This window comes from Pseudophryne corroboree, chromosome 3 (genome assembly GCF_028390025.1).
Source record: "Pseudophryne corroboree isolate aPseCor3 chromosome 3, aPseCor3.hap2, whole genome shotgun sequence".
Lineage (NCBI taxonomy): Eukaryota > Metazoa > Chordata > Amphibia > Anura > Myobatrachidae > Pseudophryne > Pseudophryne corroboree.
Window position 1 is genome coordinate 672,987,676 of NC_086446.1, and position 14,154 is coordinate 673,001,829.

A 14,154-nucleotide genomic window follows, 5' to 3' on the forward strand; every position below is an offset into this window, starting at 1 on the left:
GGCATCAAAAATCCAACTAGTCACCCCTGGCCGGGGTACCCTGGGGGAGTGGGGACCCCTTCAATCAAGGGGTCCCCCCCCCAGCCACCCAAGGGCCAGGGGTGAAGCCCGAGGCTGTCCCCCCCCATCCAATGGGCTGCGGATGGGGGGGCTGATAGCCTTTGTTGTAAATGAAAAGATATTGTTTTTAGTAGCAGTACTACAAGTCCCAGCAAGCCTCCCCCGCATGCTGGTACTTGGAGAACCACAAGTACCAGCATGCGGCGGAAAAACGGGCCCGCTGGTACCTGTAGTACTATTACTAAAAAAAAATACCCAAATAAACACAAGACACACACCTTGAAAGTAAAGATTTATTACATACATGCACACAAACATACATACATACTTACCTTATGTTCACACGCAGGTCGGTCCTCTTGTCCAGTAGAATCCATGGGGTACCTGTAGAAAAAATTATACTCACAAAATCCAGTGTAGATCGGTCCTCTTCAAATCCATTTGTAATCCAGGTACTTGATTAAAATAAAAAAACGGACACACGAGCCACGAACTGAAAGGGGCCCCATGTTTTCACATGGGCCCCCTTTCCCCGAATGCCAGAAACCCACTCTGACTGATGTCTAAGTGGGTTTCCTCAGCCAATCAGGGAGCGCCACGTTGTAGCACTCTCCTGATCGGCTGTGTGCTCCTGTACTGAGTGACAGGCGGCACACGGCAGTGTTACAATGTAGCGCCTATGCGCTCCATTGTAACCAATGCTGGGAACTTTCTGCCCTGCGGTTGACCTAAAGTGATGTCACCGCTGAGCAGAAAGTTCCCAGCATTGGTTACAATGGAGCGCATAGGCGCTACATTGTAACACTGCCGTGTGCCGCCTGTCATTCAGGACAGGAGCACACAGCCGATCAGGAGAGTGCTACAACGTGGCGCTCCCTGATTGGCTGAAGAAACCCACTAAGACAGAAGTCAGAGTGGGTTTCTGGCATTCGGGGAAAGGAGTCCCATGTGAAAACATGGGGCCCCTTTCAGTTCGTGGTCGGGACTCCGTTTTTTTATTTTCACAAGTACGTGGATTACAAATGGATTTGAAGAGGACCGATCTACACTGGATTTTGTGAGTATAATTTTTTCTACAGGTACCCCATGGATTCTACTGGACAAGAGGACCGACCTGCGTGTGAACATAAGGTAAGTATGTATGTATGTTTGTGTGCATGTATGTAATAAATCTTTACTTTCAAGGTGTGTGTGTCTTGTGTTTATTTGGGTATTTTTTTAGTAATAGTACTACAGGTACCAGCGGGCCCGTTTTTCCGCCGCATGCTGGTACTTGTGGTTCTCCAAGTACCAGCATGCGGGGGAGGCTTGCTGGGACTTGTAGTACTGCTACTAAAAACAATATCTTTTCATTTACAACAAAGGCTATCAGCCCCCCCATCCGCAGCCCATTGGATGGGGGGGGGGGGACAGCCTCGGGCTTCACCCCTGGCCCTTGGGTGGCTGGGGGGGGGACCCCTTGATTGAAGGGGTCCCCACTCCCCCAGGGTACCCCGGCCAGGGATGACTAGTTGGATTTTTGATGCCACGGCCGCAGGGCACTATATAAAAGTGACCCCCGGCTGTGGCATTATCTGTCCAGCTAGTGGAGCCCGGTGCTGGTTTTAAAAATACGGGGGACCCCTACTCTTTTTGTCCCCCGTATTTTTGGAACCAGGACCAGGCGCAGAGCCCGATGCTGGTTGCTTAAATATGGGGGAACCCCTGTCATTTCCCCCCCCATATTTCTGCAACCAGGATCGGCTCAAAGAGCCCGAGGCTGGTTATGCTTAGGAGGGGGGACCCCACGCATTTTTTTTTTAATTTTACACTGTTTAATTTAAAAAAAAAATGAACCCCAGCACGGATCACACAGATCCGGCCGAGATTCATTTTTAAAAAGTCGGCAGTGTTTTGCTAATCACTGCCGTAAAAATAGAAAAAAAAACACGAATGACATCGACATCGGAACAAAAGAAAAACCCGAATACGACAGCTTAGTAAATTAGTCGTAATCAATTCAAAAAGTTGCAGTTTTACACTTTCGATGTCATTCGTGATTGAACTTTGACCTTTTTCCGAAAATTACGAATGTTAGTAAATTTACCCCTTAGGTTTTAGTTCCCGAAATAGTGATATTCTACTTATCTCCTTTCAGAGAAGGCGGAGAAGACATAACACTTGGACGACCCCACGTGATAAGCAAGTGTCTTTATAATGTAATGGTCCATGCAGAATCTAATATATTATTTATATAAATTCCAGTTGCAGTTCATCTCCGGCCATGAATATGGCTATGATACATATATATAATACACTTTTCTGTGTGTTCTATGGTGTCCTCTGACTATCGTTCTGCTGGGAATGCGTAGATAATATCAGCTGGGATTGCCGGAGGTGGTACAATTTCTCCAGCTCTTGCACTCCCCCTAATTTTAGACCACTTCTGACAGCTATCCTCCAAAGCGCTACTTAGTCCACAACGACTAATCCTTTATCATCAGCTCCCAACTACCTCTGAAGAACTTGAATAGTCTCTCCTGATATGTACTATACCACGCTTAAAGACAGCGGGCGGCTCCTTTCTAAACGAAGTATCGGCAGCTCGGAGCTGTGGGGTACCACTTGGGTCAACAGACTTAGATGTGTCTATGCTCTTCTGGGTGTCTAACGGCTAAACTATGCTGGACTTAGGTGCTTGTGTTGGGGATCAGCTCACTGATACAAGTATCTGATTAGCGGGATTTCTAATTTATATTCCCCTCCTCACTCTGTGTTTTCTCTCTTCAATAGGTGGCCCCTGGTCACTCTCATTTTAGCCTACCTATTCCGCTCACCTTCCTGGCTCTCTCTGCCTTTTCTCCGACTAGGAGCTCCCCTCACGTCCTCTACGATATTGCTGCGTCAGCTCAGCTCCTCCTGCCACCGCTGCGCTGACGGACTTCCATACCTCGGTTCTCCGTTTCTCCGTTGGCATCAGCCACGCTCACTGTCTCCCTTCGCGGCAGCTCCGGAGAAAGGTAGCGTCCTCAGTCATCTACAGGGGTGCAATCAGGGTACGGCTCCCGTCGTTTCCAATCAGCAGCCCGGTCACTCGATCATCTCTCCTCTCTATCTCCGTCCGTGTCCTTCCCCAGCCGCTGCTCCTCCGTTCTGGTAACCGCCGTCCTTCCCTCGAGCTCTCTATATTTATATCTAGCATGCGGGCACTTAACTTCTCTGCACGAGGGGCTTCTAGAAAAGTCTCTAGCCCAGCTCATGCCATTTTGATCCCTATTGTCTATCCCCTACTTCCAGATCCATATAGACCTGGTCTCTTATAGTTCATAAATTTACACCCCTGTGTAGTTTACAGCATACATATTATACAATTTACATACATTTACAATTAGTTCAAACAATCACATATACCTAGCCCACAGTGCAGTGGAACTATACTCAGAAACCCCCCATGATCATATATTATAGGGGCTACATTCTCCCCCTGGGGATTCCGAAATGCACCGCTTCGGTATCACCACCCCTATGATATGCAGGACACCTGGCTACTCCTTAGCTTTTCTATCATGTTCCTTTACCGCTTCAGATCCCACATCCAAAATAAGGCCATGGCACTACCACCCGAGGATGGATTATCAGGGGAACCTCCGTGGGTAAACCCAATTGTTCATAAGTAAGTATTCTGGGTGGTTTCCGTATCCTCTGGGGCCTTGGAGAAGATGGTCCATAACCTGAGGTAGCAACGTTAGTACAATCTTCATTACTCGTATTGGATTCACTAGTACCACCCATAATATCCTTACCTGGACTAGTAGATTCTTCCCATTCCTCTTCCTGATTACTATTCGTATCAACTACCCCCCAGTCTTGGGTGGTTAACTGCAATTCGGACTGTTCTAGGTCCAATTTACTAGTACTACTATTTCCCATGCAGCCGTCATCCTTATAATATACCCCGCACCCAAACTGTTCCACTTCCAGCTCCCTTTCATCCTCTTCCCGATAGGGCATCTCTGGGATGTAGGAGGAAGGTGTTGTTCTGGGTTTTCCACCTTGATCCACTTGTGGCCTGGACTCATTCCATCTGTTATCTTGCGCGATAGGCAGAAGGTGTTGTCTATGATAAGTCACTACCGCCCCCCCTCCGTGCTCCGGAGTTAGCTGATACACAGGAATATCGGGTAGCTGTTTCACTACTACATATGGTACATCCTTCCATCAGTTCCTGAGTTTCTGCCGTCTAGGAACGCCTAATACTTTGAGCAAAACCCGGTCCCCAGGCTGTAAACAATGCTCTATCACTTTCCGGTCATACTGTGTTTTGTTCCTCTCTCCCATTTTCCCGGCAGTAGTTCGAGCCAATTGATAGGCTTTGTGTAATTGCTGTCGGAGTTGCCGTAAATAATGAGAATGAGAACCCCAAGAAGCAGGGTTAATTGGTAAACACACGTCAATGGGTAACCTGGCTTCCCTATCGAACATGAGTAGATAAGGGGAATACCCGGTGGCATCATTCTTGGTGCAATTATATGCATGGACCAGATAAGTTATATGCTGTTTCCACTTCAGCTTCTGTTGTTTATTCAATGTTCCAAGCATATTTAATAGGGTACGATTAAACCATTCCGGTTGTGGATCTCCTTGTGGATGGTATGGAGTTGTCCGCGACTTCTTAATACCACAACACTTCCAGATAGACCACGACTGACATATGCAATGGGCCTGAGCTGTCCATCCCTCCACTGGTACAGCACTCCCCCAAGTCCCTCAAAAGAGGCGTCGATGTGAACTTCATAAGGGAGTTCGGGGTCGGCGTACGCTAACACTGGTGACTTTGATAGACTCTCTTTTAAGTGGATAAATGCCTCCTCACATTCGGCGTCCCACCTAGCTCCAGAAGTTTCCCGAGGGCACAACTACTTTTTTGCTTCCTTGGTGTGGTACTTTCTTTTCTGGACACTCAGTGGATATTCTCGGGTCAGATTGGTTAACGGTCTAACCAACTTAGAGTACTGCGGCACAAATTTCCTGTAATAGCCACAAAACCCTAAGAAGGACCGGAGATCCTTAAGGTTTCTTGGTCGTGGCCAATTTCTCACCGTGGCTACTATGTCCGGATCAGTGGAGATCCCCTCCCGACTGACAATATGTCCTAGGTACTTTACTGTAGATCGACACAATTGGCATTTCTCGATAGAGAGCTTTAACCCTCGACATTGAAGTCTGTCTAAAACCTTTAAGAGTCTTTCATTGTGTTCTTCAAGTGTCTTTCCGAATACTATGATATCATCTAAATAGACCAAGACTTCTCTGTAGCACATATCGCCTACGGTCTTCTCCATGGTCCTCTGGAAGGTGGCTGGCGCTCCGGTGATACCCTGCGGCATTTTTAGGAATTTGAAAAATCCTATCGGACAGATGAAAGCGGTCTTAGCTCTATCCTCGATGTTCATATGAATCTGGTAATAACCGCACCGCAAGTCCAAAACGGAAAACCATTGGCTGCCTTGCAGACAATACATGCCTCTTCAATTTTCGGTATGGTATATTGATCCGGCACCGTACATCTATTTAAGGTCTTGTAATCAATGCACAGCCGGATCTCCCCACTTTTCTTTCATGCAACCACAATGGGGGATGTGTACTGGCACTCCGAGTCCGCAATCACCTGATTCTCCAGCAGATTTCTTAGATGCGCCCGCACATCCTCGAAATCTGCAGGAGCCAATCTCCGAGACCTCTCCCTAAATGGGGTGTCATTGTTTCATTTAATACGACGCTCTACATCCTTGGCCGTTCCTAGGTCCCACTCACTTTGGGAGAATACCTCTTATCGCAACTGTAATTGTTCCAATAGCAGACTTTTGTTCCTTGGGTCTATGTCGCTACCTTGGAAACAGGCCTCCAGCTTATTGACTCCTGACTCGGGGATGGATGTACCGGTCTCGGAACCAACTTCTCCTTGTCGACACTGTGCCATATGACTGTCTATCTTGAGCGGCAAGTCATTCAGGTTTTGTCTCTCACACCATTTTATGAGACTCTTATACATATTGGTGTTTGTTCCAACAATCACTGGCAGTTCTCCATTATCTCCAGGGGAATTCGGACAAACCAATGCCACAAACGGTACCATTTCATTGGGGGAAATCAGCCCAGGGTCGAAGGTAATCTGAGTGATAATATATCCTAAATAGGGGTATTTTTGCTCACTCAACCCCCAGATGGTGAGGCCACTAAGAGGATGTATGGGCACATCCTGTAAATGGGTCTGATACCAGGATTCAAATATGATGGATATTTGTGATCCACTGTCCAGCAGGACTGTACAGGCGTGTCCGTTGATCATAGCCTTTATTCTTGGTGCATGGCCCATCAGGCTCTCAGGAATTTAATTGGACCACTGAGCACTCCCCATGGCGTGTACGGTAATTATTGGGGAGCCTGTGAGGGGTCCACAGCGCTCCCGTTGGAGTTTTCCGGTGGGGACGGTCGTCTCCGGTAACTATTGCTATTACTATTTCTTCTTCGGAAGTGTCCATACCTGGGGCATTCAAATGACCTATGACCCAATTATCCACAACAAAAGCAAATTATGGAGAATCGACTTTCCCTCCTTAAACTTATTCCCCTCCCAGAGTCAGGATTCATCCCCTGACTATAAGGAGGATTAGTCTGTAGGGCTGTTAGCTGTTCAATCTTTTTATTCTGCTCCTCTATTAACTTCACCAGTCGCTCATCTATAGAGGGTGGAGCAGGGGTCGGTAAAACTACTTTGACCTTCTTGATGGTTCTATCACGGTTTTCTATTTGTACCTCTTCCAGTTTCACTTCTCGCATGAGCTCATTCAATGTCGGAGGCTGATTAGCTAATGCCCCCTTTAGTACCTGGGTCACTCTCCTTCTGTCCACTGCCTCCTTCTTGATCCCCCCTTTATCTACAATCTTGTAAATTAACCTATTGACTCTATACACGTAATGTGTCAAGGTTTCTCCTGGCTCCTGGTATGTATGGTTGAGTCGAGCCAGTAGATCACCTACGTCTTCCAAGGTACCGAAAGAAAAATCTAGTGCCTCTACATAGTCTTTCAGAGTAGCAGTGGGGTTGCTCCTCCGGGTGGCTTGAATCACCCCCATAGCCGGCCCTCGTAGGCTTTCAACCACCCGCTGCCGTTTAATATGTTCGGGGCACTGCCACTCTTTGGAATGTTGAGTGGCTGCCTCCCTCCACAGCTCGTATGTCTCCTCCCCCGCTGGTACCGGTGTGATTCCCGAGAATATCCTAAGTCGACGATATCTGCCTTCGAAGTGCCACCTCTCCAAGTGGCTAACCATCTTGCCCACGACGGCTTCTACCTGATTCTCCACAGCTTCCTCGTTGTGGGTGAGTGGATCCGTATCAGGGCTGGTGGTCTGGACACCACATCCGAGTTGTGGTTCCCCAGTTCCTCCTTCATCACCAGATGGACCATCTTCTTCCCCACTAGCGTTCCTTTCAGGCCACACCATGTGGACTTTCCAACCCGGGACTCCATCAATCACCACCATACCAGGGAGTAACATTGGATCTAGTGGGTTCTTATTAGTGATTAAAATGGCGGTAATTGTACCTTTGGACCCTTTCCATTTATCTACAATGCTCGGCTCACTAACTCCATAAAGAAATTTCACCACGTTGATCATACTATCCTCACTAGCACTGGTCAAATTTCCTCTCAATCCGAATCTACATTCGACATCTATATCCTTCTCTCTACACCAACGAAAAATATCTTCCTTACTAACCCCCTCCATCCTATCTGTCTGGTAAGCAGGAGACCCCGGAGTTCGGATCTCAGCGCTGCCTCCAAATGTAACCCTCCTACCCCTTCTGTATAAGGAGGGTTATGGATAATTTGGCATGCCTCCACCCAAGCAAGTATATATTCACCCGGGTTTGCTTGAGAGAACCCTACCTAATATAGGCCGTGGGTGTTGTGAATGTGTTACTGTTGATATAGATTCGATATAGGGAGATCACCTCACCTTCCTTATCCGGTACTTTCTTTGTTTCCAGGTTTACCTCATGGTACAGGACTCTCCAGGATCCGGATCTCGTGGATACACCAGACAATCGAACTTAGGTAAGTAATTTTATTGTCACCATCAACATTTAATTAATCCTCTTATAGATCGAATCAAATTGTTCTTTACATCAGCTAAAACAATACTTCTTACAATATTATGCTACAACATAACTGCATGCAATACAAAAAAATAAAATAACCACAGTCTGATAGACTATGGACCCGGGGTTTACCTCGTACCTTCTGCGCAGTTTACCTAAAATGTTACCTTAAGTGATCACTGTACAATTCAATGGTTAGGTGTGGCCACAACTGTTGAGTTAAAATCCAATAGGGGTACGGCAAATAGAGTACCGAATTAAGAATCCAAGAGCGGTAATAAGCTACCAAGGCAGTAGAAGCACTATATCCTGAGTACATAGAAACAGTGTACCTCTAGTCGGTGGACTCAATAGCGGTAGTTCAGAGTAATCCTCACAATCAGAGTAATTCCTAACGTATTCCGTGTAGGTGTCACACTTAGCTTTTAGTTCCCGAAATAGTGATATTCTACTTATCTCCTTTCAGAGAAGGCGGAGAAGACATAACACTTGGACGACCCCACGTGATAAGCAAGTGTCTTTATAATGTAATGGTCCACGGAGAATCTAATATATTATTTATATAAATTCCAGTTGCAGTTCATCTCCGGCCATGAATATGGCTATGATACATATATACACACAGACTTAGATGTGTCTATGCTCTTCTCGGTGTCTAACGGCTATACTATGCTGGACTTAGGTGCTTGTTGGCATGTTGGGGATCAGCTCACTGATACAAGTATCTGATTAGCGGGATACTAATTTATATTCCCCTCTTCACTCTGTGTTTTCTCTCTTTAATAGGTGGCCCCTGGTCACTCTCATTTTAGCCTACCTATTCCGCTCACCTTCCTGGCTCTCTCTGTCTTTTCTCCGACTAGGAGCTCCCCTCACATCCTCTACGATATTGCTGCGTCAGTTCAGCTCCTCCTGCCACCGCCGCGCTGACGGATTTCTGTACCTCGGTTCTCCGTTTCTCTGCTGGCATCAGCCACGCTCACTGTCTCCCTTCTCGGCTGCTCCGGAGAAAGGTAGCGTCCTCAGTCATCTACAGGGGTGCAATCAGGGTACGGCTCCCGTCGTTTCCAATCAGCAGCCCGTTCACTCGATCATCTCTCTTCTCTCTTTCTATCTCCGTCCGTGTCCTTCCCCAGCCGCTGCTCCTCCGTTCTGGTAACCGTCGTCCTTCCCTCGAGCTCTCTATATTTATATCTAGCATGCGGGCACTTAACTTCCCTGCACGAGGGGCTTCTAGAAAAGTCTCTAGCCCAGCTCATGCCATTTTGATCCCTATTGTCCATCCCCTACTTCCAGATCCATATAGACCTGGTCTCTTATAGTTCATAAATTTACACCCCTGTGTAGTTTACAGCATACATATTATACAATTTACATACATTTACAATTAGTTCAAACAATCACATATACCTAGCCCACAGTGCAGTGGAACTATACTCAGAAACCCCCCATGATCATATATTATAGGGGCTACACCAGTGATACTGCCGTATATATGTCCAGTGGTACGTCCATATAAATCCAGTCCAGTAATACTGCCGTATATGTCCAATGGTACTGCTGTATAAATCCAGTCCAGTGATACTGGATCCTCCTCTTATATGGATTAATCCAGTCCAGTGATACTATCGTATAAGTCCAGTGGTACTGCCGTATACGTCCAGTCCAGTGGTACTGCCGTATAAGTCTAGTCCAGTGGTGCTGCCATATAAGTTCAGTGGTGCTGTCCTGTGCTGTATATTATTTACTCCAAATAAAGGGGTTATTAATATTTAATACAATTTTTTTTTACTGGGCTTGCCCTGTGTGGTGTAGAGGTACGCTCTCCTGTGCTGCATTTTGTTATATAACTCCAGAAAAATAATGTAGAACAAAAATTTGGAGGATAAAATAGGGAAAGATCAAGAACCACTTCCTCCTACTGCCGCTGCTGTTGTTGTTGCTGCTGGGAGTCGATCGTCATCCCAGAGGGGAAGTCGGAAGACCACTTGTACTACTTCAACTAAGCAAATGACTGTCCAACAGTCCTTTGCGAGGAAGATGAAATATGACAGCAGTCATCCTGTTGCAAAGCGGGTAACTGAATCCTTGAAAGCCTCAGTTGTTGGTGTTAGACGTGCATCCGGTATCCACCATTAGTGCAGTGGGACTGCAGTGCCAATCCTAGATGGGCCAGTAGTTTGTGCCGCACACTTGTGTTGCTTATCTTAGTCATACAGATACCTCATTGCATCTTTTTTACTTCTGTGCATGATGTGCTGTTTGGGGCCTAGTTTTTTTTTAAGTGCCATCCTATCTGTCACTGCAGTGCCACTTCTAGATGGGCCAGGTGTTTGTGCTGCCCACTTGTGTCGCTTAGCTTAGTCATCCAACGACCTCATTGCTCCTCTTTTACTTCTTCGCATGATGTGCTGTTTGGCGCTTAGTTTTTTTTAAGTGCCATCCTGTCTGCCACTGCAGTGCCACTCCTAAATGGGACAGGTATTTGTGCCGCACACTTGTGTCACTTAGCTTAGTCATACAGCTACCTCGGTGCAACTTTTAGGCCTAAAAACAATATTGTGAGGTGTGAGGTGTTCAGAATAGACTGGAAATGAGTGGAAATTAATGTTATTGAGGTTAATAATACCGTAGGATCAAAATGACCCCCAAATTCTGTGATTTTAGCTATTTTTATGTTTGTTTTTCAAAAAATCATTCAGATCCAAAATCAAAACCAAAACCCGAAAGGGTGGTTTTGGCAAAACCAATCCAGATCCAAAACACGAGCGAGGATCCAGATCCAAAACACAAAAGACGAAAAGTACCCGCCGCACATCTCTAATAAAGATACATATTTATTTACATACATAGATCTGATGTTTAATGAATCACTGATTTTGATTTTGATTTTTTTCCCCCTAGCTTCCTACAACTGCAGAGGAGTGGATAAGTATTGGAATTTGAATACCTGTAGAATTGCCCAAACGGTGGAGAAGCCATAGGTGGGAAGCACGTCCGCATAACACCACCTCCCAATAGCGGATGCTATTATTATAATTATAAAGGCTTCTTTTCCATTGTTGTTTTGGCTGTGGTCAATGCTGATTATTAATTCATTTTTATGGACATCTGGAGTTTCAGATGGTGGCTCATTCCAGCAGACTGCATTCTACGGAAAAAACTCATGTCCAATAGTCTGAATATACCATCGAACACAGAAAGCAAACATTGGCTACCATTTGTTTTCGTGGCTGAAGCTTTTGCCTTGCACACAAATGTCATAAAGCCATACCCTCAAAGGGCATTAAATAAAGAGAGGCAGATTTTTAATTACAGACTTTCATGGGCTAGGTGGATTGTGGAGAATGCTTTTGGAATGCTCAGCAACAGATTTTGCATTTTCACTCAGCTATAAATAGGTTGGCCAATTCCGGGCCATTTTTTCAATCCCGGGAATCAGGATTGAAAAATAATCAATCCCGAGATACCTGGGATTGGCTGCTTTTCAATGTGTCCCACCCCCCCTGCCCTGACCAGCCCAGATAACTCACCCTAATCTGGATGGGAGGGAGGGTGGGCCACTTGCTGTGAGCTCCGGCGGCCAGTGCAGTGCGCGGTGAAGTCCGGCGGGTGGACAAGCAGCTAGCTTTGCAGCGTGACCTCTGACTTCACGTCACACTGTGCAGTGCACCCATCTGGAGCGAGGGAGAGCCGAGCAGGGGAAGCCGGGCAGGGTCTGAGCCTCCTAAGCACATTCACCGATGCCCCGGCATAGAAAATACTAAAGTGGTGGGCTATCCTGAAATCCCCGGGATTGGAAGCTCCAATCCCGGGATTTAATCCCGGACAATTTTAGGCCGGAATCCCGGGATCCCGCCAATCCTGGTCCTGGGATTGGCCACCCTAGCTATAAACCTTCATGTGGACAATATTGACTGGGTGGTAATTGCGTGCTGTGTGTTGTACAATTACCTACGCCACCAACAGTTCCACTGTTTTCCTGGATCAAGATGAGCATGCAGAGGAAGGAGAAAGATGAACATCAGTAGGGGCATATACAGTACAGGTTGAGTATCCCTTATCCAAAATGCTTGGGACCAGAGGTATTTTGGATATGGGATTTTTCCGTATTTTGGAATAATTGCATACCATAATGAGATATCATGGTGATGGGACCTAAATCTAAGCACAGAATGCATTTATGTTACATATACACCTTATACACACAGCCTGAAGGTCATTTTAGCCAATATTTTTTATAACTTTGTACATTAAACAAAGTGTGTCTACATTCACACAATTCATTTATGTTTCTTATACACCTTATACACACAGCCTGAAGGTCATTTAATACAATATTTTTAATAACTTTGTGTATTAAACAAAGTTTGTGTACATTGAGTCATCAAAAAACAAAGGTTTCACTATCTCACTCTCACTCAAAAAAGTCCGTATTTCAGAATATTTGGATATGGGATACTCAACCTGTACCTCACTAACTGCCAGTACACATGCCAAGCAGACCTGGGAGGACTACATGGCATATTTTAATGGTATAGGGGCAGTGCCATGGCAAGAACACTAATAAGCAATTGACAACTAATTGGTGAATCTCCATGCCGCTACATTCCAGCACCTCTTTATCCTCCTCTTCTGCCAGGTCCTATGAACTCAGCAAGGCTGTCTGCTCACTGTGGTCCACAGTAAAGGTAAGCAAGTCGTAGTACCACAGCTTTGTATGGTATACTTGGTATACTTGGTATACTTGGTATACTCCAGATCTTCTGGACGTCTGCACCCAGTCCTCATCCTCCTCACTGTAGTATGGCTTGCTTATTGTGAGAGGGCCTCTATTGCTGCAGCACGTTTTTGTTTATTGGAGTATTCTTTACACCGAACCCTCCACAGAGTCGTATTGCCTTAAAACCTCTAGGAACTGTTTGGTAAATTCCTTGTTGGAATCCAAAGGCATTTTCCTGGTAAAAGGACATAAATTGGACTATTATGCCAAATTTTGTTTTGTTTTGTTGAAAGTCAAATTGTACCTAGTTTTTAAGTTTTAATAAAGTTGATTATTAAACTCAATAACAATATTTTTTGTTTGTAGTATTGCATTTGCAAAAAATAAAATAAAAAAAAGTATATATGTCACTCAATACAAAGGTAATCCTGCAACAGGCCCCAAATGACCCCCGAAAATACTGCATACCACAAAGTAGAATACTGTCTTACACAGTGATGGTGGTGGTGATGCTGCTACCGACACGACCTGTGCATCATCCTCCAGCGTCAAAGCATTCAACATGCACGGAAAATAGTGGAGGGCAGTTGGAGGAACAGGGTGTGTCTTCTTGTGACGTTCGTTCGGCTTAACATATCTCTTGGTCGTCCGGACGGGCATACACATTGTTCGATAGGCACCAAGTTGCTAATGAAGATGCTTGATTTGATGTGCAGCACATCAAACCAAGCATCTGATGCAAGAGTTCGCGGGAGCGTACAATCCTGTGTACACACTGAGCGATGTAAGCGCTACGTCTTTCCAAAACGGCATTTTGGAACGCCATCGCTCCAGTGTGTACCCAGCTTAAGTTTACAAACCAATCTTTTCAATTTGAATTGACAGGTCACCAAAAAAACTACAACCAGGTGGTCTGAGCACTTTCATGCATATTATATTTCCAGAAGGTGCTGCCTAGTATCTCTCATTAAGATCATTTGGAAGGTTTGATGTATACTTATTTTTCCACCAGGAGGTGGCAGCAGAAAAGCTAATAATAATATCTTTATTATGAATTGGGGGATAAAACAATAAATGACTTTCCCTAAAGAACTAAAAGCTAAAACTACAACCTACCTAACCGTATTCCCCCCAAAATAAGTAAAAAGTGAGAACTATTACTAGGAATTTTCCCAGCACATTAGAGTGTAGTTCTCCTGAGCAGTTACATTTAAAGTACATGTTC

General features: G+C 45.4%; 1 long non-coding RNA gene across 1 annotated transcript; it reads left to right on the top strand.

Annotated features, from left to right (window-relative positions):
• Positions 1–2,195: 2,195 nt before the first annotated feature.
• LOC135058157 (uncharacterized) lies at positions 2,196–13,215 on the top strand. The gene is made up of 3 exons (XR_010244644.1): positions 2,196–2,258; positions 8,096–8,162; positions 11,111–13,215. It is a non-coding gene; the product is annotated as an uncharacterized LOC135058157 (long non-coding RNA).
• The last annotated feature ends 939 nt before the right edge of the window (positions 13,216–14,154 follow it).